The sequence below is a fragment of the Vicugna pacos genome, chromosome 10 (genome assembly GCF_048564905.1).
Source record: "Vicugna pacos chromosome 10, VicPac4, whole genome shotgun sequence".
Lineage (NCBI taxonomy): Eukaryota > Metazoa > Chordata > Mammalia > Artiodactyla > Camelidae > Vicugna > Vicugna pacos.
Window position 1 is genome coordinate 19,849,042 of NC_132996.1, and position 23,177 is coordinate 19,872,218.

Below are 23,177 nucleotides of genomic sequence, written 5' to 3' on the forward strand. Positions count from 1 at the left end.
GAAACCTCCACCTGCACTGTCAGGATTAAGTGAGATGGTTCACATAAAGTACTTAGGACAGTGCCTGCTGGGTAATAAAAATTTATAAATGTTACCTTATTATTATTGTCAATAACATTATTCTCCCACTATGCAGTCTGCCAGTAGTCTTAGCTCCATGGAACAAATCTAATGCATCTTTCACCACAAAGACTTTCAAGTATTTGGAGATGGTTATCATATTCTTTGAGTCAGTAGAGGTGAAGAGAATGAAGCAGATCATTTAAAAAATGAATGTTATGCAATGTGATTTGATATTCTAACACCGTATTTCCCCCTCTTGATATTTATCATATGTCTTGAATATATGTTAGTCTTTCTCTCTTGCATCATAAAACAGTGATCTGATTCTCAAGTAAGAGTAAAAATTTATAGTTAAAGGTTCTAAGTAGATTGCTTTCCCTGAAATTTGAACTAATCGTTTTCTCTTATTGTTAAGCCATTTTGTAATAATAACAGTTGTCCATATTCATATTTTCCCATCTATGCTATGTAATTCCAGTCCAAACCTGAAGGCCTGAGAACCAGGGGAGCCAATGGTATAAGTCCCAGTCTGAATCTGAAGACCTGAGAACCAGGGGTGCTAATGTGCCAGGGCAGGAGAAGACGGATATTTCAGCTCAAGCAGAGAGCAAATTTGCACTTCCTCCACCTTTTGGTTCTGTTCAGACCCTCAGTGGATTGGATGATGCCAACTCACATTGGTGAGGATGATTTTCTGTACTTAGTCCACCAATATGAATGCTAATCTCATCCAGAAACACCGTCATAGACACTTACAGAAATAATGTTTACTAGCTTTCTGGGTATCCCCTTAGCCCAGTCGAGCTGACACATAAAATTAACCATCATAGGTAGGTAACCAGATATAGGGGACAGACAACAAAGGGGTTGTATCAAGAATTGTGGGCAGTGTGTGTGTGTATGCAGTTTTCTACAAATCAATATGAAAAGTACAAATAACTTAATAGAAAAAATGGAATCGGGGAAATGACAATACCACATATTGGAGAGGCTGTGGGGTCACAAACTCTCTTAGATGTGCTATTATGTATGTAACTTGGGTCCACCACTTTGAAAAACAGTTTGATTGTATCTACTTAATTTAAATATTCATGTATCTTATGATCCAGCAAATCCACACTGACATGCAAATAGTCAAGGGAAACTCTTACATGTGTACAATAGTAGATCAGCAAGAATGTTTATAGTAGCTTTTTTTCACAATAGCAACAATGAAATAGTTCAAGTCATCATCACTGGGAAAGTAGGAGAATCTATGGTGGTATATTCACTGAATGGACTACTATACAACAGTCAAAGTGAATGGACTACAGTGACATGCAAAATTCTGGGTGAACATTAGTAAATATATATTAAGTAAAAGAGTAAATCCACAAATATTAGTTATAAGTTGATTACCTCTTTGTAAAATTGAAGACAATTAAATAAAGTATTTTTAGGGATACATATAGTTGTAATAAACTTAAAAAAAATCAAAGGAATACTAGAACACAATTCATTATAATAATTGTCTTGGGTGGGGCAGGCAGGGAATGTGAGTGGCTGTCAAAGTTGTAGGCTATTGTCAAGATCCTAACTTATTTTGAGAAGGGAGTTCATCAGTTTCCATGATGTTATTAGAAAATAAGTGAATAAAAAAGCTATACATGGAAGAATAAGAGTGTGTCATCAGTGTAGGATTATGACTAATCCATTTTTGTTTATCTGTGATCCAAAAATAGAGAAAAAATTATCCCAGGCCATTTGGCTCTAGAGCCTATAGTCTTAACAGATGTGCTATGTTATTTCTTTCCTACTGTTATTACTACATTCTAAAATGAAATAGGTTGCTATAGGTTGTTTAAATATAAACTATGTATCAAATACTGTTTTGAGTTCTGAGGATACAGAAGTAAACAAGATAAACATCCCTCATGGGGCTTACATTTTTCAAATTGCTTGTGACCTAAACTAAGTTACTTAGATAAAACAAAGTCCTAATGAGGGGTTTCTGGGAAAAATTTTCTTCCTTTTGTAAAGAACTTGCAAGAAGGATGTAGTTGTGTTTATTTGGGAAGCTGGAAAATGTAGCAGCATCTTTCAATCATAAGTGAAACTTCCCTGAGGATTAAGCTGACACATTGAGGACGGAAAGAAATTGGGTCCTTAATAATGTTGAGTAACTGAGTTAACTAACCCTGGGGTCACCTTATTTAGGATTTACATTAATGGGTCCATGAGATGATCATTTTCCTTCTTGCTTAAGTCATTTTGAGTTGGACTTTCTATTGCTTTCAACCCAAAGAACCCTAACTGAAAAATAATTTGGTACTGGGAACGGAATGGTCGAAGGAACAGACTCCAAAATTTTGGAATTATTAGGGATAGCTAGAGAATTAAGACATTCTCAATGTCTGTAAACATCCCCTTAAAGGGATTTAAGTTCTTCCTGAACAGTGATATGAATTCCAAGTATGAAAGGATGTGATATAGCATAAAATTAAGTTTATTGGATGCAGAAAGACCCTACTTTGCATGAATAATATAACTGGTGGCCGTAGAGGGCCTCCCTTCAGCATCCTTTGGTAAATAAATAAGGAAGTGTGTGTGTGTTTCTTGTGCTCATATTTTACCAGTCACTAGCTCACTTTGTACTTGGTGCCATGAAAATACAAAAGTGAAAAAAAAGACACAAGGGACATGACAAGGATCTACAAGTAACTAAGAAAAAGCTGAGTCCCGTAACTGGTGCTCTCAAAATGCAAGGGTGATTCTGAAGCATGAGAAATCTCTTTCGCATGGCAAGAGAGAAAAGGCTCAAGATTCCACAGCATTGTCTTCTTCAAGTTAAACCCGTGGGCACGCGCTCTACACCGTTACAGTTCTTTCTTCAGAGGCCCTCCCTGGGGAGGAAAGGATCATGCGTTTGTAAGTCAAGATCATTCATTTCTGATTCTTAGTAGTTAATGCTTTCAATTCACATATTTGTTGTATCACCTTGGAAAATTCACTTTGCTTCTCTAAGCCTTAATGTTCTCATGTAAAATACCTCAAAGGCTGGATATCAAAATGAAGTGCTCGGTCCACGGTAGGTTAGGCAACCTTCCCCCAACCTTTACAATTTATTTTCCCTCCGTCCTTCTCTAGTTTTATTTGTCTCCTGTACTTTCCTCAATTTTTTGGTCTGGCCTTTTGAAAAATTAAAAAAGTTTTTTTTCTCTTGAGAAATGTTTATTTACTTAACTTTTTCTTTTTTTTTTAAGTTGAAGAATAGTTGATTTACAATGTTGTTTTAGTTTCTGGTGTACAGCAAACAAAGTGATTCAATTATATATATATATATATATATATACATATTCTTTTTCATTATAGGTTATTATAAGATACTGAATGTATCCTGTGCCATACAGTAGATCCTTGTATCTATTTTATATCTAGTAGTGTGTATCTGCTAACCCCACACTCCTAATTTCTCTCTCCCCTCCCACCCTTCTGGCCTTTGAGGCATTCAAGGCCACAATATTCCTATTGTTCCTGATTTTACAGTCAATGTGTCCTGACCTCCGGTGTTTCTCTCTCGGCTTGTTATCTAATTGCAAGCACTTCTGATGCATCCAGTCACAATCAGCTTTGCCTTCGGGTCTTTACATTTCCCTATTGATTGAGAACATCTCTGAGGACATTCCAACCTGCTAGTTGTCCCCTCAGGTCTAATATGTAGAGAGGGTTATCGCCTCTCCCACTGAATACTTTCTGTTTCTCACTTGTAGTGCCTTCCATCTGTGTTGAGCTGGATTTAACACAAGCTTTTGTTTATTTTTTCCTTTTTTTTTTTTGCATGTTAACCAAAAATTCTCTTTGTTGGGAAAAGATGCTAGGTCTTCTGCTATTGTACATAGGTACGTATATAAAATGTATATGTACACATATATAAACACCGTTTCTAACCCAGTATTATATACATTAGACAAATGGATTGTATACCTATATTTATCATTATGGGATGATAGTTAAGGAAATAGGTTCAATTCTGCCCCTCAGACCTACTCTCTGTGTGACCTTATACAAGCTACTTAGCTTCTGTATAAAATTGGAATAATGAGAGCATCTTCTCTAAGAAATTATTTAGAAGGTTAAATGGGTTAATTTAAAAACCTGGCAAAGTGAGTGCTTAAAAAGTATTAGCTATTTTTACTCATCTCTGATGCATGGGTAAGTCTAGTAATATGCAATTAAAAAGTTTTACTATAAACAGAGGAGTAAGCATTTATTCAACAAACAACATGTGAAGATCCTGGACAATAATAGTAACAGCCACCATGGCTGATCTACAGTCTACCAGGGGCTAGCCTAGGTGCTTTACCTAGATGAACTCAAGTGAGTTGTTTGAAATCCTGAACCACGGTCGTAATTAGCTGGTACAAACAGCTCAAGGCCTAAAGTCCTCGTATAAACTCGGGGTCCACCACTCCCATCGTAGCTAACACTTCCTCTCCCCCCAAAATGTCTGTATCATCATCTGTCTGTAACTAGAAAAAGGAAAGTAAGAATTACTGCGGTTCTTAGTCACCTGAAAAAGATTTTTGACGAGAGACAAGAAGCGTGATATAAGCAAGATTTTTATTAGTGAAGTAAAAAAAGTAACACATAGTACACGCTCGAGAATTGGGAGCAGGTCATACAAGAGAGGAAAAATTGCGCCATTCCCTCGTTTTTCCTGTTTTTATGTCATGGTTTCGTGATTGAGTGAGTGACTGACTGACAACGTAGTTTCCCTGCCCTCTGGTTGATTGACAGCTCAGGTTCCTTGTGTTCTGGATTGTTCCTTTCCCCTTCCTCTCCCCCTGCCCAGTGCTCATTTCTATCTAAACTACCTAACATGTCCACTCCCATGCTGTCTCTCCCCAACCCAGACTCACAGAGCTCACTTCCTTTTCAAACTTCACATTCTCCCCATGAGAAACTCTTCTAACATCTTTAAATATCCACAGATGTTTTCCATCATCGGCGTTCCCTGAGAAAAACACTTTCCTTGGTGTTTTCCTAGTGAGTCGGCCAAGGGACCGACATCCTAAGGGATATGGAGGTGATGCCGGCATCATCTGGCTTCGCAGAGACGCTGTCAGCCGAGGGAGGCTGGATAGGAATTCCAGGAGGTGAGCTGCCCCAACTGCAACAAGGCGCAAGGAGCCAACATGGAGCAAAACAGAACTTTACTGCAGTATAAGCGGTTGGCCCAGGCCCTCAGGTGTACGCACTTGTCCTTTTATAATGCTAATGGTGCATGCTTAGTGTTCATAATGCTGACTCACACTACTGGCGCATGCGTATTGTTCATAATGCGGGCTCACGCACTGGCGCATGCGTACGTTTACCCCTCACCAGGGGCAAGCTATTGTGAACTCTGGCCTGGGCCCCACAGCCTACCCACTTAAGGCTGCCGACAGGGGCTTCCTGACTCTTACTCCCCTGCTCTTGGGAAAGAAACTGTCCTGTTCTTAGGAGGCAGAGGTAAGTAGAGAGTGCTAGGAGAATCAGAAGATAAGATGTGATTTAGATGGTGATGATCTTTGGTTGTGGAGTCAGACTTGGAAGGACATCCTAGTCATATTTTCTACTAGCTCTGTGACCTCGGGTCGGGCCAGTTATCCTTTTTTTTCAGCTTCAGGTACGTCATCTATAAAGTTGGGAAAAAATTAATGCTTATTTCTCAGGGATGTTGTTGGGTGCGAACTGACCGCGTCTACTCACAAAGCTGAGGGCTGTGTCGGCATATAAGAACATTTCTGTGTCAGTTGCAATTATTTTTGTTACTGTTTTACTACTAACATCATTTATTGAGCATCTAGCATAGATCAGATCTGGTGAAAGGTGCTTTTCATATGTTGGTTCATGTCTCCTTAAAATGTGGCATATATTATTTTAAACTTTTTGTTAGTTTTGCTGTGCAGAAAAATGGGACAGTAGCTAGAAAGAAGTTTTGAACCTAGAGAAATTTTTTTAAATACAGGAGGTATGACAACAAATTTAATGATGATATAAAAATTGATTAGAGAAGGAGAGAAAAAAAAAGATGCAAAGGAGAAAAGGATGACTGGGAGAATGCAGTAACATTCGTTGCCAGGCAGTATAAAGTTGGGGGCTGGCGATCATGAAAACAGGTGAAAGCAATTTTTCCGATTACACGATGTCACTCAGCAAATTCAGCTGTGAGAATGAGAAGGCAGAGAGGTTCGTTCAGGGTTGGGGTGAGTACAACTGAGAGATGTAGGAAAAGAAATTAGGGACACTAATAGATAATAAGCATGGACCGTGGAGCTGGGCTGAGGTCTGCGTGATAGAAGGCTGGTGATGAGATTGAAAGTGGAGGGGTCAGTGGATTGGTGATCTCCATAAGGTTGAATGATAATTGATAAGGGGGTGCTGCAGCAAATGACCTGGTAGCAGTTTGTAGTTGGTGAGCAGAAGGTTGAATTCACAATTTAAGAGGTGATACGGTTTCTGGCAATGTCATAGTCCAGACCACATGTAAGGTGAGCGAGATGTAAACCTTTGTTGTTGTGAGGCCCTGAGATTGAGGGTTGCCACTGCAACAAAAGCTGATTAATACAGGGGATTATGTGAAGGACCTGGATTTACCCCGTGAAGGAGCCCCTGGAGCTTTAATGAGCGCTGCTCGACTGCCAGTGATCCAGGCAAAACTCCTCCCTGTTTAATGATGTCTCAGTTTCAGGTGTTTCCAATTCTACCAGATACTGGAATTCAAATGCAAAGAATGTCATCCAGGGAGGTCAGGCTTTCTGCTTTGTTAACCAGTTCTCTTCCTTCTGCTTAAACCCATAGCACTTACAGAGATAGACACTGTGGCATGAGTTTCAAGTCAGGTAGACTTAATCAAACACTACCTTTTGCATTTACCAGCTGTTCAACATTGGGCCAGTTTCTCTCTCCAAGCCTCAGTTTTAAATTTATAACAGGCTATCATAAAGCTTAAATGATATAGTTTATCTCCTTCACTTTGTTTAGAGGCAATTTAAGGAAAATATTAAACCAACTGTTGAGTGTCTGTCACTACAAAGAATAAACCCAGATCGCGTGGCTTTGCAGTGAAGAGCCCTTTTGGGTGCTGGGGCTCTGTTTGATGGGCTGAACATCTCCCCGTGAGAAAGGCTGCAGAACGACTGCAGTGCTTCGGTAGTGAGAGGCGTTTTCTCACTTCTTTGACTGGAAAACCTGGGCCCGGACAGCGGTGCAGATGAGGAATGGTGGTGGGTTTGGTGGGGGGTTACTGCTTTGAGAGGCAGGGGACAAGTCTCAGTGGAACCGAAAGCACTTTTCCTTCCTTTTCCGCTTCCTCACCTACTGTAGTTTTTGGACTAAGAGGAAATAATTGAGTGTTTACACCATTCCCTTTCCACTTTTTAGTGCCTTTGTTCATGCTGTTCACCTTGCCTGGAATGCCCTTCCCTGCCTGGAAAACTTTCTCCTCCTGGAGCTCACATGTTACCTCTGTGAAGACTTTATTCACAGAGGTCTTCCTGGGGCAACCCTCTTGTGCATTGACAGTGTCTCTTCCTGGGCTCCCACTGCTCTCTGTAAACCCTCTTTGGCAGCACTTAATGTCTTTCATTAATTAGAAGTTCATCTCTTCCAACAGACCCTGGTGTCCATTAAAGGCAGGGTTATGATCACTGATACCAGTTTTAGCCCTTACTTCAATTCATATAATACTTAACTATTTTAATTTTTTATTTGAAATTTAATTTTTTCCAGCTTTGAGATAATTGACATATAACACTGTATGTCTAATGTATACAATGTGTTGATTTGATATGATTATATTTTATATAATTAGCACTATAGTGTGAGCTAACATGTCCATCATGGATGAACCTTGAGGGTGTTATACTAAGTGAAATAAGTCAGACAGAGAAAGACAAATACTGTATGATATCACTTATATATAGAATCTGAAAAAGCTGAACTTGTAGAAATAGTAGGATGAACTCTGGGGCTGGGTGAAATGGGAAGATGTTGGTTAAGGTCTGACAGGAATTTAAATTTCAATTAACAAGCAATTCCATAAAGGTAGAATTCGACTGGTCTCTTCAACACACCCTATAAACTGGTTCTTAGCTTGCTTTGATCCTCAAAATGGTTTTCTCAATGAAGCTGAAGGTTAGCTTCGTGAGGACTAACTTACATTAACCCCATTCATAGAAGATTGATGTATAAATCAGAATGCCCATTTGTTAATTTGTAAGAAATAAAACTGCCACATAATAGAAACTGTATTAACTGGTCAGCTTCTTTTCATACAGAAAATGATTTAGATGAAAAATGGAAATACTACTTAGAAGACTGACACAAGTTGTAAAGAGAACTAAGGGTAGAATTCAGCTACCCTGATACTAGTCCTTGTTACATTAATTCTCAAACTATCCACTAATTCGACCCATTCATTCCTCAGATATTGAGTATTTGGTATGTTCAAATCGGGATTCAAAGATAAATAAGATGTAGTTTCTCTTTCCTTAAGGAACATACAATCTAACAAAGGAAAGTAAAGAGAGTTCTAAAATGACAGACTGACATGGAATAGGTTTTATATTTAACAATGTACAAAGAACAGTGGGTGCCCAAAGATGAGTGATAAACTGCAATGATCGTGGGAAGCTTCATGAAAGAACTACATTTAACTTAGGCTTTGAGGAATAATTGGGAGTTTACTAGTAGGAGAGGTCTGTGTGTGTGTGTTGCAGTATATGTGAAACTCACAGGTATGCTGGAGAATGGGAAATGACAATATTTTGATGTGGTTGTCATAAAGGGATTAAGAATGGGGGTAGAGAGAGCTGCAAGGGACAAGGAAGGAGTTAGAGGCCAGAACATGGAGGGTGTTATACCCTTCTTAAGGTTTGCACATGATCAGGTAGGTGTGAAGTTTTAAGCAGGTGAGCAATATGTTCATATTTATATTTTGGAGCCACATGTTTGAAGTCAGTAAGGAGTGTAGATTGGAAGAGGGAAAGACAGGAGGCAGAGTGGCCAGTTAGGAAACTGTCAGGTACAAGAGCTAATGAGGCCCTTTGTTAAGACAGTGTCAATGGTCCAAAAAAGAGAGCATAGCTCAGAGTGAGTAGAATATATCTGAATAGAGCTGCCTTTCTGGATACCGGAGCCCTTTCCAAAATGCTAATGACCCTCAGTCCTGTGGTGCTGTGGGTGGAACTTCGCTGAGTCTGAGAAATTGTGCTAAGACACAGATGGGCAGGGAATGAGGAATCCCGTCTGCCTAGTGGAGAGGGAACACCAGTGTCAAATACTAGATAGGCTGTGAGCCTGAGTAGGGGATGGGAAAAGGACTCTCTTCTCATTCGGAGAGTTCACTCCCACCCACCCCAAACCTCCCCAGTAGAGATGAAAGAACAAGAACTTGGGAGTCGGACAGACATGAATTAAAATTTTAGTACTATCACTGGTTTTCTGTGTGACCTTGGGGTTAATAATTAAATCCTGTTCAGCCTCAATTTTTCTTGAATGCAAAAGAGGTATAAAAGCTTCTTCCTGGCATGATGCTAAGTGAGAGTCAGAGAAAGACCAATACTGTATCCCACTTATACATAGAATCTAAGAAAAAAAAATGAACTCATAAATACAGAGTTGGTGGTTGCCCGATGAGGGGGGTAAGGAGTAGACAAAATGGAGCAAGATTGGTTAAAAGGTACAAACCTCCAGTTAAAAGATAAATAAGTCCTAGGGATGTAACGTGCAGCATAGTGACTATAGTTAACAATACTGTTATATATTTGAAAATTGCTAAGAGTAGATCTTAAAATCTCTTATCACAGGAAAAAAAATTGTAACTATGTGCATTGATGGGTGTTAACTAAACTTACTGTGATGATCATTTCACAATGTATACATATATCAAATCCTTGTATTGTGTACCTAAAACTAATACAATGTTATGTCAATTAAAAAATTACTCAAAGACTTGTTAAAGAGATTAAATTGTATGTAAGTTGCCTGTCAGAGTGGTTGGTCTGTAGTGAGTTCTCAGGAACATTCATTTATTTTCTTCCGTCAACTTAAACGCACAACTCTTATATTTGTCTTTCTTTTAAGTTTTATTCAGAGTCTTACTGAGGACCATAGCCCAGGGACAGCTCCGAGGAACTGCTCCGGAGAGGTAGGGGAGGAGCCAGTATATTTATATGAATTTTTTGGCTAGGAAATACATGCAGTCAAGCATACATCTTGGTAAAATGAATAGTTATCTCAGGTTAATGTTTTTAGTGCTTTCCAGAGTATGGGAAGCTGCAAGAATCTGGGTTCATTGAAATTCTTCCTGGGTTAGGCATCACTGTCTAGGGGCCTGTTTATCCAAAGCACGGAGGGCCCCATCCTGAGAGACGTGTACGTTTCAGAAGAGTGTTCTTAAGTCTCAGTTCCTTGGGCTATTGATTCAGCTTCCTTTTACTTTTGGGTGAAAGTAAGGTGCAAAGTCAAAGCACTCTGGCTGAAGGTGCTGGAGTTTCAGGCTACTGACCACATGTTATTATGATGAAAGCAGAGGGAAAGTGAATTTCCTAGAACTGAATTTCTTAGACCGACCCTGGATATTCCAGACACATACCCTTGGAGAACAGATGTGACTGACTCATTCTGGAGGGCTCCTTCCTGAACATGGGAGAGTCCCACTCCCGGGCGTGCCAGTGCTTTTTTTCTCTTTCCGCTGTGAACTTTACTTACTCTTCTGATAAAAATGCCAGGATGGATACATTTCAAGGAAATGAACAGTTTAAAATGTTGCCTGTTTAAAAATTAAAATTAATTTGCTCTGTGAGTTGTGAGTCTCATTTTAATAGCGACCTGAATAATTCAGGAGCTGTCGAGTTTGTTCAGAGCTTGTGCTCAGCTTTTGGCTGTCTTGCTTGGGAAGCAGCCCGTGCAAAAATGCTTAGCTTGTACAGAATGAATTCTCCCGGGAATCTTAGGGGTATGGTTGTGGAAGGTGCAGCTTAGAAGAATTTCAAGAACAAACTGGAAGAGGCTTGCAGACTGATCCCAAGTTACCGGTTTATCTGAGACAGACAAGCTGGCCCAAGATGTGACTGAGGGAGGAGTTCCTACATAGATCACCCGTCTCAGCGTAAACCTTTCCATCTCTTGCGATCCATAGGATAGTGTCTGATCTCCTTAGTGTGAAACCCAAGGCCCTCAGTTTTCAGGCTCCTGCCCACTTTTTCAAATTCAGCTTCTACACTGCTTCTTGTGCAATGTGGACCGTGGGCTCTAGCTACACTAAGCACCTTGTAGTTTCTAGAGGCATCCTGCCAGTGTGAAATTCTACACCTTTCACCTTCTGTTTCTTCTGCCCGGAAGACAGTCACCCTTTTCCTCCTATGGAACCATCTTTCCTTGTCCTTCTTTCTTCAGTTTAATTGTCATGGCCTTTGGGAAGCTTTTCTTGAATTGTTTTAGGTATTCTGTCTTCACCCAGTGCCTTGTACTTTCCCCGCTCACAGTATTTAATCTTCTGCACAGCCATTGCCTATTTACAGGTCTAGTCCTGCCCTCAGAACCAAAGTACCTTGAAGTCGGAAGCTGATTTCTTCCCCATGGCCCACAGTGGTTCCTCGTCACATGCCTGTTGAATTGACTGATGGGTTAGACGTGGTACCCTCAACCTCAAGCGTCTCTCGTTCCTCCAGGAAGCAGCACAGTATCCGAAATTCCACTGGGAGAGTTGCTGCTTTTTGATGAAGCATTGCTCTTTCTCTGCAGGTGCTCCCAGTAGGTGTAGAGCACACCATGGAATGTCAGACGTGGAAGGGCCTTGGAGACTCTTCGGACCCTTCTCTCTGTTTAACAATAGAGGAAATTAAGGTCCAGAGAGAAGAACTGACTTGCTCAGCATCACACAGCTTATCAGTGATAAATTCAGGATAAAAGCTTGGGTATTGTGACTGGATATTTGCTATCTGCTCATCATGTGGTGGTCAGATTCCCCCATGCTATCAATTAAGAGCTCTGGGAGTCTGTGGTAAGGTGATTGGTTAAGAAGAGGAAGATATTATGTAAAATGAAAGGCAGAGAAGCCTGAAGACCAACTACACAGGTTTTTAATGCAAAAAGCCTTTAAGACCAGACACACCTACCAGCAAATAGGTTGTGTTATAATTTGTCATTTATACGTCAGTCTCAAATGAGAGGTACAAGAGGTCAGGAAACTTGTCTTAGTTTTCTTTGTATTTCTAGTACTTAGTTATATCCTGGCCATGAGCAGGTGCTCAATGAATGTTTCATTCTTGGAAACTGGATATGAGGAAAAATAGCACATGATTGATCTAATTAAATAATATATTTCGTGTTTAATTCTGAATATAAGGGAAAAGCTGTTCTTCTGGTTCTAAGTTTTTTTACTTACTTTAATGATATCCTTCCCCTATTTATTCATATCTCTACTATTAAGGATTTGAAATTTTCTTACATAAGCATTTAGGTGCTTCCTTTGTCCTTGTCCTTACAGATTATGAGGGAAATGTTCTGTGTATTACTAGTTCATGGTATGCTTGTGCAGAAACCCCATTTGGGTCCAAAGAGCATTGTCTTCTCTCTGTCACTAAGGCAGTGTCCTAAGAGGGAGCCACAGTACCTGTGGGTTAGATCTTTCCCATACATCAAAGCCTTCTAACAAACCTTGACAGAATCTTCTCAGAAAGCCTCAATTCAGAAATAGGAAACTAGCAATGCAGATCCATGGGGTGCTTTATTCACTCATTTTTCTTAAAAAAAAGAAAGTGATCTTAATAGAGGGATTTCTTTTTTGGAAAACCTTTTCATTTTAATCAGTTTTCTTTCCTGGAGAACTTGCCCCTAAAAGTTGTTTCCAATTTGTGATGCAGACAGAATGAGAACAAATGGGGGGAGAAGAGAACTGCCACACCAAGGATGGATTTGTTCTTCAGCTGGTTGTTCAGTTCCTCTTGAGTCACTGTAGAGAAACACTCACTGTCATCTCTGTTTAGGAAACAGTGCTGTGACTCTAAAACCTCGTTAACCCAAGTACAGTCTAAAATAACGTCTTCTTGTTGGGTATCTCCTAAAGACTTTGGGAAATACCAGGATGACATTTTTTTTTTTGGTCGATTAAAAATGTATGTTTTTAAATAAAACTTGTGTAAGACTACAAGGGTCACTAAGTGGTCCATGGCTGCTAAAAACAAAATGAGATACCAATACCATCTTGGGCCACATTAATTTTGATAGTGTTCAAAGTGAAGGAGATTATGGTGCTTTTCAACCCATTTTAACCTGACCGCAACTTAGATCATTGCATTCGTCCCTGGGAGTTAGGATTTTACGAAGGATATACTATATTCTTGAAAGAGCGTGTTCAAAGGTAGATCAGGATGGTGGGAGGGCTTAGATGGTGGTCACCTAGAAACATTTCAAGAAACTAAAATTGTATACTAATAAATCTTACTGTTTTCTGCCTTTGAGGAGGCTTTATGGAGGCATCATTTCACCAACATTCCAAAAGGAACTTGGAGATGGGTTGGTTCCATTCATGCCCATCTCATTCCACGTCTTCTTTATCCCAAAGGTCTTGAAATTCTGCTGAATTCATCAACTCCTTTAGTGAGACCTCTCTCTGTACTCCTGGTACATCCGGCTTTGTCCTTCAGCTCCACTCAGATGAGGAAACATTCGTGGAATACTTTGTAGAAAATCCTTTATCTAGGTATCTCCAAATAGGCGGAGAGGTGGCATGGTAGAGGTTTGGGTTCTAATTCTGCTACTTGCCAGCTGTGTGATCTTGATGTAATTTAATCTCCATTCCCTTATCTGTGAAATAGACAAAATAATACTTCCTTCTGGGGTGGTGGTTAGGATTAAAAATTGCAGCATAATGAGAACATGGTTGGTTTGATAAATGTCTAGTTCCCCTTTTCAGTTGGGATGTCTGCTATCTAACAACATTTATTAAATGAGTGAAGAAACTTTTCATTTTCTACCCACTTCTTTCTCTTAAAAATACGTCTTTAAAAAAAAAAACACATTCAGAAAGAATAAAAGCACCATCACTCTACTTCTCTGTATACATTTCTGCTACAGGGTCATTTGTCATAGTTGTTTAAAACTCTTCTTATCTACTAAGGCTAATAGCTAATGTTTATTGGGATTTACCTACTTTGTGACTAATTCTCACAGCAGCTATGCAAGTTAGGTATAGTATATTACTTTGACTGCTTTAAAGGGGAAGAATTGGGGACTTAGAGAGGTTGAGTGATTCCCCCCGCCCCCCAGGACAAGCACCACTGCAAGGCAGAGCCAGGATTCAAAACTGGGGCGTTGTGTTTGTAAGAGCCATGTTCTTTCTGTTGTAAGATAGAATTGAGTCCTAGGGGAGAGAAACTATCTCAAACCTTCTTGTAATCCCATTACCTAGAAGAGTGCCCTACATGAAGTAGGGGTTCAATAACAGTTTATTTAATTGGGTTGGATTGAACCAAATGATTAATTTATCACAACCCTGTGCTTTCCTGATTATAATTCTAGTTGTGTATCTTAACTTCATTAATAACAACAAAGGTCATTTCCTAGGACTTATCTGGAATCAGGTCATCTATCTGTTAGAAATATTTTTCCACCTTTCCAAAGTGATTAGAAGAGTTTTACAAAAAATTTTCATTAAATTCATGAGCTGTGTTAAATAGGACTTTCATGTTTTAAAGTTTAAAATTAATTGAGGCAATACCAAAGAGTCATGCTGAGGAAATATTAATTGAGACATACTATAATAATGATGATGCTCTTTTTGAGAATCAAGAGCTTTGGAAATAATTTCTTGGAATTTATGGGATCTGATTTATTTTCAAGGAGATTAATATTTCAGGAAGGTACATATCCAAAACCAACTTTAATATTTTCTTTCTATACTGACACACCTCCCATCACTAAATAGATGGTAACCCCATACTTGAATTTCTTCTGTCTCCAAATTTGAAGGTTATCTTTGTGAGGCAGACTGGCCTGGGGAAAATTCACTGACTTTTACACCAAATAGGCCTGAATTTTAATTCTCGCTCTACTTTCTGTAAACCTCTCAGCTGGATTTCATGCAGCAGTCTCCACTCATTTGATCTCTTCCATACATTGCCACAAGAGGGATTTTTGTAAACCTCAAGTATAATAATCTCTTTCCCTTTTGCAAAACTTTATTTCTCACCATTTCTGTAAAATGAAGCTCAGAGTTCAGAGACTGATACTCAATAATTCCAGAATTGGATTTTAACCTTTAGTTTAGCATAGTGATTAAAAAGGAAGAGTTGACATCAATTGGACATGGGATGGAGTCGAGGCTGTTGAGTTTTATTTTTTTCATGTCATCAAAAAATAATCTTTAAACAAAATTGAAGTATAACTGACTTATATGTTATATTAATTTCAGGTGTGTAACATTGATCTGATATTTTTATAGATTATAATTTATTACAGTTATTATAAAATATTGGATATATTCCCTGTGTTGTACGTTACATTCTACCTAGTTTGTACCTTAATCCCTTTCCCCATCTTGCCCCTCCCCTCTGCCTCTCGCCACAGGTAAGCACTAATTTGTTCTTTCTGAATCTGTTTCTGTTACATTATATTCATTCTTTTTATTTTTAGATTCTATATATAAGTGAAAACATACAGTATTTTTCTGTTTGACTTGCTTTACTAAGTGTAATCCCTATCAGCTCCCTTCATGTTATTGCAAATGACAAAATTTCATTCTTTTTTATGGCTAAGTAACATTCCATTGTATTTATATACCACAGTTTCTTTATTCATTCATCTGTTGACAGACACTTAGGTTGTTTCCATATCTAGGTGATTGTAAATAATGCTGTTGTGGGATGCTATTGGGATGCATATATCTTTTTGAAGTAGTGTTTTCATTTTCTTCGGATGTACACCCAGGAGTGAAATAGATATTGTTTAGTCTCCATGTGTTTGTTTTTCTTTTTTCTTTCTGTAATTGATTTCTAGTTTAACACCCTTGTGGTTATTAAAAAAAACTTGATATAATTTCTATTCTCTTAAATTTATTGACAGTTGTTTTGTGGCCTAGTATGTGATATATCTTGAATAACTTACCATTTGCACTTAAATAATATGTATTCTACTGTTTTTGAATGAAATGAAATGTCCTGTAGATATCTATTAAGTCCAACTGGTCTAATGTGTCAGTTAAGGCCATTGATTTTCTGTCTGGATGATTTGTCCATTGATGTAAGAGGGGTGTTAAAATCCCCTAGTATGATTATATTATTGTTAATTTCTCTATTTATGTCTGTTAATATTGGCTTTATGTATTTGGATGCTCCTGTATTAGGTGATTATATATTTATAAATGTTATATCCTCCTCTCATATTGACCCCCTTCATCATTATATAATGCCCTTCTTTGTCTTTTATTATGGACTTATGGACTTTGTTTAAAATCTATTTTGACTGATATGAGTAGTATTGCCAGCTTTCTTTTCATTTTCATCTGCATGGATTGTTTTTCCCCATCTCCTCACTTTTAGTCTGGGTGGGTTTTTAGCCCTGAAGTGAGTCTCTTGTAGGCAGCATATACATGGGTCTTGCTTATTTAATCCAATTAGCAATTCTTGTCTTTTGATTGGAACATTTACTCCGTTGATACTTAAAGTGTTACTGATAGGTATGAACTTATGGCCATTTTGTTACTTGTTTCCTGGTTGTTTTTGTAGTTCTCCTCTGTTCTTCTAGTCTCTTCACTTGTGGCCTGATGATTTTCTTTAGTATTATATTTGTGTCCCTTTCTCTCTAGTTCTTGTCTATCTAGTGTAGGTTTTTGATTTGTGGTTACCATGGAGTTTATATATGTTGACCTATAACTATATCTACTTGTTTTAAACTAAGTCATTTAAGTTCAAACACATTCTAAAAGCTTACGTTATTTACTCCTCTCTCCCACATTTTGTGGCCTGTTCTCTCTGGTAGGGTCTGGTGGTTTTCCTACCCCCTTGCTAAATAACTCCACCCTTTAAACTGGTTCTGAGGATGCTCCTGGTTAACTCCGTTGAAGCATCCTCTTCTGTAGCCCTTATAAAGGGTTGCTTTGTTTTGGCCACAACATACTCCGTGGTCCAAGCGGGAAACTTACGGATTCCACACAACAGCGGAGTTGGGGGAGCTTTGGAAATGCTGATTCAGGCTCTCCTCCGTCTGAAATGATGGTGTGACCTCCGTGTTGCTAAGGGACTGCCTTGTGTGTTGCCTCTCACAACTGTTCCCAGATTTCAAATGGGGAGCAGAGCACAGCTCGTATCTCCTGCCCCTGAGATGCTGGCTTTTTGACATGCTGTCTTCCTGCTTCTCCTTCCTTTTAAACAGAAATTCCACACCCTCCTCCCGTACCAGATGGAGCGGGCTTTTTATTTTTCCTTTGGGCTTGAGGAAATGCCTCTGAGGTTCTGGCTTCCTCTTTTGCTAGCTGTTACCAGTGGAAGGGGTTTTTGCTCTACATCATGGGAAAGTAACTGTGATTTGACTTGATTCAGCTTCATTCTTGTTAGAGGGAATACAGGACAACTAAGAACCAGGAATTACCTGTGTTTGGTATAGAGTTCAGGGTAACATAAGTGGACAGAAAATTTTGGTTGCTATTAGCTTTTCTCCACGCTGACCTTTCAGTTCACTTCCCGCTCCTTCTTTGCACACTACATACAGTAAGTCTTTTCTGCATGAGTCTGTATTCCATTTCATTTTACACTTTCAACAAAGATGGTTTCTTAAACAGGCCACGGAAAGAATTTGATTTATTTTTTTTATTTATTTTTTTTTACATTTTTATTGATTCATAATCATTTTACAGTGTTGTGTCAAATAGAATTTGATTTTTATACTCTTCTAAGGATAGGAAGCAAATTTAAAAGCAGGAAATACCAACTTTTGAGACAATGATAATATTAAAAATATCTAAATTTAAAAAAAAAAGACTTTATATGCTTCAGAAGCTTTATATTTATTATCTCATTTAGTTCTTGCAATGGTCCTCTGAGGCAGGTGCTACTCCCATTTCAATTTTGGATATAATTTATGGAGGTTAATTCATGGTCACAAGTGTAGGAAATAATAGGACCAGGATTAGAACCCAGCTTTTCTGATGGCAAAGTTCATGCTTTTGACTCTGTGATTTGCTAGTTCCCATGTGTCCTGACTTCATTAAGGATATATGCTCACTCAGTAATTTGCGTACTGTCTTGACTTTTTCCCACCTTGTGTCCTCAGAGCTCTACACATAGACCTTCACTGACTGTCCTTAAAAGCTCTTGATAGTCCTTCATAAATGTGACTTTAATTTGTAACTCCGCTTTGTATACCATCCTCCCTATCCTCACCACCAGCCTATATCTAGTTCAATTCTAGTTTTCTTTAGATCCCCACTTCTTCCCAAGTTGCAGTTAATATTTGCCCTCAGGCCCTAGATATGTTCATCTGTACCTCAGTCAGGGCATATAACTCACCCTGTCTGCTGTAAGGGGCATCTAGGTATGCGTCTGTCTCTTTAAATTGAATGAGGGTTGTGGGGTGCAAGGGTAGCGTCTTCCTTCACTGTTGAATGGATGGAATAAAAAATAAGAGACATGGATTTTGAGTCATCTGCATGTAATTTACCCTAAAGCTGTAGGCCTTGGGGGAGAGAGTGGGGAGAGGTAAGAGGAGAACAGGGGGTTTGTGACAGAGCGATAGGGGTTCCAGGACGAACGGTGCCCTTTTGAGCCAGAGGTCCATGTTCTATGTTACACTGTGTAAATATCATTTTTCTGTGATTATAGTTCATTTTTAGTTAAATGTTGCTTAAATATGCTTCTTCGTCGCAGGGCTGGGACATGAAAATGGAAACAGTGCCCTGTGAGGCCAGCAGGGAGTGGCAGTTGTCATTAGGGAGAAACTGAGAAGAAAGAGATGCCTGGCAGATTGTGAGAGGAGAGGCATTTTCCAACTTTCTCTATTCTTCTGGAAATCTTCTCTTTGGAACCAGACTCAAAGGACCTGGATATTATTCTGTGAAAGGAGAGCTAAGATTTCCTTTTAGCTATACTCAAAATGGATCACATCTTGTCTGCAATGTCTATCAGTGCTTCCCCATTATTCTAACGTGAAAGCCCCTGTTCCTCAGCTTGGTGTACGGGCTTCTCAGTCTCACTCCTGCCACCCTTTCGGTCTCGTCTATGCTACTCCTTTTCTCACTCTTTATTCTCCTGTTGCATTGGAATGTTTCTTTGGGAAGTCTGTGCTGTGCTGTGTCTTCTCTGGACTCTGCTCTGATTGTTGCATGCTGTTCCAGCTATTTCATTTATCTGGAATGTTCCTCCCACTTCTCCTTTCACTCAGCTGGTTCCACGCTTTCTACTGGTTTTAGCTTAGACATGACCACATCTGCTTAATCAAGGAAGCCTTTTCTGACGCCCTGGAAGAGGGTCAGGTCTACCTGCTGAATACTCCAAGGTACCCTACAAATCCCTATGAAAACACTGCACACACTTTGATTGTTAAATGCTTGTCTTCCCATTATGTCTTAAGACATAGAATGGGTCAGTGTCTGCCTCTGTGTTCTGCCCAAGGACCAAGCACAACTCCTGAAACTAGAAAGTACTCAGTACATATTTTGAATTAAAAAACAGACAAACAGACATATGAATGAATGAACTTCTCATTAAGCCAGTCCTATCTATCAGGCACTGTCCTTTGTATCAGGATCAGAATTCCTTCCTGGCTTAGGTTCAAATGTTAGTTCCCAAACAGAGGACAAGCGATACTATCCCAATTAGATGGGGAAACAGACGGAGGAAAGTTAAGTGATGTCTTTAAGCTTTCATGGCTGGTAAAGTCACACTGGGAAGCAAGGTCTGGGCTGGGACGTAACTCTGAGAGCAAATTGCCGTACGCGCTTGTACACTTGATGACACATTCTCCTCTTCCACCAGAGGGTGTGGTTCCCATTCCCTGGAACCTGGAGCTGCTCTTTCCACCCCCAGGGGCTGCTCAGGAGGTCCTGTGGGCTGGAGTACACCTGCAGGAGGGCTACAAGCCAAACTGCAGGGCAGATTCAAGAAAGGACTTCTGAAATTTTCTGTAATTTCTCTGTCTCCATGCCTTTGCCCGTGCTGTTCCTTCTCCCTGAAATGCCTTCCCTCTCTTCTCAGACCCTGATATTCTGTATCCCCATGGTCTGCTCTTCTTGCCTGCCTCATCATACCATCCTTACCATGTGCTATTATGTTTGTTACTTTCATGTTTATCCTTTACAATTGAGAGACTGACGAAATGAAGACACATCTTGATCTTAAGGATTCACACTCAGCTCAAGGCTCTTTCAAAGTAAAACAGACATGCTAACCATTAGTTAAAGTGCAATATGATAAATGCTTCAATAGAAATATACCAGTAGTGTAGTGTGATCTAGTGGGTGTTAAGCACATAAGCTCTGGAGTCTGACAGCCTGGATTCCAATCGTGATTTTACCCCTGATTACCTGTGAGGTTTCAGGTAATTAAATAATATTCCCAAGTTATATTTTCCCCATCTGTAGGATGGGAATAAAAATAATATATACTTCATAGTGCGTGTTGAGAAGACTGATCATTCATGAGACTAGCTTATGGGAGATGCTTAGCGCTGTAGCTGGAGCATGGCGGACGCTCAGTAGATGTTAGCGATGCTGATAATAATGTGGAGAGCTGAGCTCCAAAAGGCTGGAGTGGAGGAATGACATGACTAGGAAAAACTTCATAAGGAAGCAGATGCTTAAGTTAATGCTCTTTGAATGATGTGAAATTTTCCAGACAAAAAAGATTTGGTTGTGAAGGGTGTGAGGAGGTCCAGGCAGAAGAAACGGCAAGTAGCTAGGGCAGAGAAATAGGACAGAACTTGACAGTTTGGGAAGTTTGAAGTTAAATTTTGACATGGCTAGAACAGAAGGTGCCCTACCTTTACTGCTTCAATTTTTCCCTTCTCTCCCATATGCAATCTCAAGTAGAGTCTTGTTAAGAGATTAATACTTGATTTAGTAAATAGTAGGGAGTTATTTGAGTTTTCAGTCAGATAGTGTCATAGTCAGATCATTGCCTTAGAAACAAATCATTCTGGGGTTGGGGCCCTGGAGTGTTGAAGGCCTGGATTCTGGAATTGTCAATGCTGATGGCTCAGGAGGGATAAAGTGGAATTGGCAAGGCTGACGGATTGATGAGATATGGGGTCGAGGGAGAGAGGAGGACACCCACGTTACTCATCACAGTAACCTGGATTTCAAAGAGGCAGAGTCTAACAGAGCTCATGCATTTTGCAGAACCTTTAAAAGCCACTAGGACAGGCTGTCAGGAGCATTTGCATTTGAGGATGAAATAGTACAGATAAAATTTGAGTTTTGTATTAAACAATCTAGACAGCTGTAACTCAGAGCCTGTCAAAGTCCATTTTCATTTTTTGCTGTGATGCTTGATCGGGAAAATCACCCAGGAAACACCTCAAAGTACTTACTCCATCAAAAGTAAGAGTGACAAGAGAGCAATCAAGATGCTATTTCAGTGTGTATTTACACCCACACAGCACTCTTCCATGGGTGTACACACACACACACACACACACACACACACACACACACACTTTAGCAAAGGGTCAGTAGTTCAACAGGGTCTGTACCCTCAGTTAATGAATCTATAATATAGAACACTATATCTATATAGTGTTTTTTAGTTCAGGCAGCACGGTTCTGTCTTTTTCCTAGTGATTCTCACATCCACTGTGAGAGAGACAGGCAGAGGTCCTGTCTCAAAGATGGGGAGATTGGACAAATCTTTTAGTCTCACTGAGAGTCAGCGCAGAGCTAATGAGTGGGTGGATTGGCTCTCGCACAAAGTTCTGTCTCCGGGGCTGAAGGTGGAATCACGACTTCGGAGGCCGTGTCTAGAACTCTCCACTATTGGACAATGTCAGCAGTTTATCAGCCTGTTATTCACCATGTAGTTAAAGTAAATGGTTCTTCTAAAACATTTCTTTACGTTGATTGGAATCTACTATATATGGGTATATCTATATATGCCTTAAAGTTTATATAGCATAATATTTGTAAGATCATTTTTGGTTGAAAGTGACAAGAACTGAACTTGAACTTCATTAAAAAAAATAAGAGCGTGCAGTGTTCCATGTAACTAGGTAGTCCAAGGTGGTTACTGTTCCCTTTAACCTTGGCTAGATCCAGAGGATTCTAGTAATTTTTTTCTCTTCTTCCCTTCTTCTGGTCATCCCTTCATCCTTCTTTTCTTCCACTGCTTATTTTATTCCTATATTTGTTTTTGTTCTGCATTGGCTATATTTCCAGGCAAAGTCTTTTATTGGTTGTGAAGATAGTTTTGGAAGTTTGAAATTTATATGGCCCCTACCGTCTAGATCTCAGCAATAATCTCAGCCATCTCCTAGCATCCATATGAGTAGTCTACAAAACATTGATTAGTCTTGCTGGGGTCTTGTGCCCTCTTGTAAGCAAACCAGTTTGAATAGGGTACTCTGATTTGACAGCTAGAGTCAGGAGCCTAATGCTGTGGTAATGGAAGCACCTCCCCTGCTAATGCCCCACTCTCACCAAGGCTGTATGGGATGGGAGAGTGCTGTTCCTCAAAGAGAATGTAGGTGCTGTTATCAAGAAACAGGAGATGAATAAAGAATTCTGCACAGAACACACTCAGAGATATTACATTGTACCCAAGGGCACACAGCTAGTTAGTGTCCAAGAAGGGTTTAGAATCCAAACTGAGAGGCGCAAATAATTTTTCCATCAAACCCTTCTCCTTGGTTATCTGTTTCGTTTTAGTTCTCTTTGTGCTGTGCAGTTATGTAATACTTTACCTCTTAGCATTACACGAATTGAGCCCTCCCTATGTGCCGGCCTCATGTAGATGACCTTTAATTCTTACAACAGTCTTAATGAGCAGACACTGTTACCCTTGATGATGTTGTGAGAGGTGACTTAACTTAGCTAGTAAGTGGCCCAGCCTCTGTCTTTCTGATTGGAGAATCCCACACACTTTCCAAGCCCAGATGCTACCTTT

At 39.5% G+C, this 23,177-nt stretch overlaps 2 long non-coding RNA genes across 2 annotated transcripts in view; one reads left to right on the forward strand and one right to left on the reverse strand.

Moving 5' to 3' along the window:
• The first annotated feature begins 5,463 nt into the window (after nt 1-5,463).
• The window catches only part of LOC140698669 (uncharacterized), a 371,717-nt gene continuing 354,003 nt past the window's right edge, over nt 5,464-23,177 (forward strand). Inside the window, exons 1-2 of the long non-coding RNA XR_012076486.1 lie at nt 5,464-5,553; nt 10,171-10,234. This is a non-coding gene — a long non-coding RNA (uncharacterized lncRNA). The remainder of the gene's footprint in view (nt 5,554-10,170; nt 10,235-23,177) is intronic.
• Nucleotides 12,799-13,578, reverse strand: LOC140698950 (uncharacterized). Its single transcript, XR_012076961.1, has 2 exons — nt 13,535-13,578; nt 12,799-13,042 (listed from the first exon to the last, which is right to left on the reverse strand). It is a non-coding gene; the product is annotated as an uncharacterized lncRNA (long non-coding RNA).